Source organism: Sinocyclocheilus rhinocerous, unplaced genomic scaffold (genome assembly GCF_001515625.1).
Source record: "Sinocyclocheilus rhinocerous isolate Xijiao unplaced genomic scaffold, SAMN03320098_v1.1 scaffold597, whole genome shotgun sequence".
Taxonomy (NCBI): Eukaryota; Metazoa; Chordata; class Actinopteri; order Cypriniformes; family Cyprinidae; genus Sinocyclocheilus; species Sinocyclocheilus rhinocerous.
In genome coordinates this window covers 252763-255502 of record NW_015649570.1, presented here as the reverse complement: position 1 = coordinate 255502, position 2740 = coordinate 252763, and the positions used below count along the sequence as shown (strand labels likewise).

The 2740-nt window shown below is 43.7% G+C and overlaps 1 protein-coding gene across 2 annotated transcripts in view; it reads right to left on the bottom strand.

Moving 5' to 3' along the window:
* The window catches only part of doc2b (double C2-like domains, beta), a 97424-nt gene that overhangs the window by 88763 nt on the left and 5921 nt on the right, over positions 1-2740 (bottom strand). The window lies entirely within an intron of this gene.

The window sequence follows — 2740 nt, the reverse complement described above, 5'->3', positions numbered from 1 at the left end:
ATTCAGAGGGCCATGGCGGGGCGGCCTCCGTGGCCTTGGCCTCGGCACTCGGCCCAGCCTCTACGGCCGGAGCCCCATAGCCCCCCCAAAAAAAAATTCCTTGGGGTGAATTTAGGGGTCTATAAACCAGGATGGACCCTAGAGGAGTGGGCACAGGAGGGTGCTCAGTAGGAGTGGGCACAGGAGGGAGCTCAGGAGGAGCAGGCACAGGAGGGAGCTCAGGAGGAGCGGGCACTGGAGGGCACTCTGGAGGAGTGGAGTTCTCTAACACAGGAGGCTCAGGAGCCGAAGGAAAGCTTTCTGGAGCGGACTCTGGAGAGAGGATAGGGGCCAAGAACTCAGGAGGAAGCGCCATATCCAGGAGTTCGGGGACATGAGCTGGCGCCCGTTTCTCTGGGCTTGACTGCTGGGCGGCCGGCAGGCTTGAGAGAGCATCGGCCGGTGGGCTTGACTTCGGAGTGGCTGGGGATTTTGACTTTGGGGCGTCCGGCGGGCTTGACAATGGAGCGGTCGGCGTTTCTGGACAAGGGACTGGGACGGACCTTGTGACTGGAGATAGAGGGAGTGACGTGGATTTTAGCACTCGAATTCCATTTACGGGCACGGGGGAGCACAGGAGGAGATGGGTGGTCACAGCCATTGGCCAGGTATGTGGAGGGTCCCGGCGTGGGGTGAGCTGGTGAGGCCCTGTAGTTTTCAGGAGGGGCTGGATAGCACTTAACTTCTTCTACCTCTAATTCGGAACCATTTAAATAGAGGACAAGATTAATCAGCTCGATCAAGGGAAAATCACACACGGGGAAATCGCAGCGAATAACAATCATCCAGCCCCAGCTGAAAAAAGGTACCGAGAGCAGCGTCGAGCCAGCTCACCCGATTAGAGAGCTCAAGAAATTCCTCCACATACCTCTCCAAAGGGCGGCCACCCTGACGCAGGCACCACAGCCGATCCACAGCTTCAGCCATCTTAGTAAGGTCTGGTGTTCTGTCACACATCAAAGGGAGCGTGGAGCGAGGAGACGAGGAGACGCAGGAGATAGCTCAAAAACAGACTTTTAATTACAAAAACCAAAGGGAATCCAAAGTAACATGGGGAAATGACAATAGACACCAGATGAAGAAACCAGGAACAGAACTCTCTTTAAATACACAACTAAACGAGACTAATTAATAGATCACAGCTGAAACAAATGGAAGTCAATAAGGGACAGGAACAGGAACAACCAAAGAAGGGCATAGAGAAACACGGGGGGGGTGGACTACGACAAGGAGCACATGGGAACCAAAACACAAACACAGAACAGTCCAATGGCGTGACAGTTTACAAGCCAAAACAGTTCTAAACAAATGTTACAGTCCAAACAGACACTCATTCTGGTGGCACCCATTCACTGCAGAGGATCCATTGGTGAGCAAGTCATGTAATGCTAAATTTCTCCAAATCTGTTCTGATTAAAAAACAAACTCATCTACATCTTAGAAGGCCTGAGTACATTAAATTAAATTTTAATTTTGTGTGAACTATTCCTTCAAGTAAAGCTGTCACAGAAAAGTTGAGGTCACCACTGCTTTGAGTTAATGAAGTTAGATTAGATCTTGAAATTAGATCTTGTTCCTGTTATACATCCAGTGGCAAATAATTGATTTTTGTAGTTGATTACAAAAGTATAAATCAAAATGTGCTAATGTGGGATTTGAACCTGCAACAATTTGCATGTGAAGTAAGAATTCACTCTTTCTCCTCCATTGGATATTACTCACAATGCACAATAATTTAGTGTGAGCGCTTGAAGTTTATATATAAAGTGCATTTATTCACCTCATACCCACACACAATCGAACATCAGTTATTATGACAATATTTGAAGAGTGAAATTTAATCTGCAATAAGAAAGAACAGAGTATCTTGTTCTTTTTCTGTCCCACTTGCCATTATGAGTCACATAAAAACTCTCCTGATGCTTATTTCCAGTAATGTGACAAGGTTTCAGTAAATTTGTTTACAACTAAGGATAGAAAACATATTTAAACAGCTAACAAAGGTTTTTTTCCACCCTCCAAACCAGCTTTCTCAAATTATTTCTAGGACTCACCTTATGCCCTTGTGGCACTCAACGAATTATCTGCTGCCATAGTAACAAAGGCGAAAACCTCAGACTGGCTTCAGGAATTCCTGTTTTAGGTTATTCTGAAGGATCATGTGACACTGAAGACTGGAGTAATGATGCTGAAAATTCAACTTTGCCTTCACATAAATAAATTTCATTTTAAAATATATTAAAACAGTACCTTGGTGAGCAGAAGAAACTTCTTGGAAAAACATAAAAAATTGCACCCCAAACTTTTGAACGGTAGTATATGTTCTGATGTGATATTCTTCCTGTTTTAGGTTATGAAAGAGTGTGAAAATTTCACAGATATAGAAACTGGCACAAAGCCTGGTTTAGCCTACACTGCACTAGACTGTATATATAGGGCTCTTGCTTAACTTATGCTATATAAAATGACTGTATAGCCAAGCTGTATGTGAAATTTATGCTTTCTATTCTTCCTATAGGTGATAAGAAAAGACTACCATTGTAACAAAATATTTTAATTTCAAATAAATTGTTTTTTCAAACTTTCTTTTTATCAGAGTCCTGAAAAAGTATTGCCGTTTCCACAAAAAAAAAAAAAAAAACGCGAGCAGCAAATCAGCATATTAGAATGATTTCTGAAGATCATGTGACACTGAAGACTG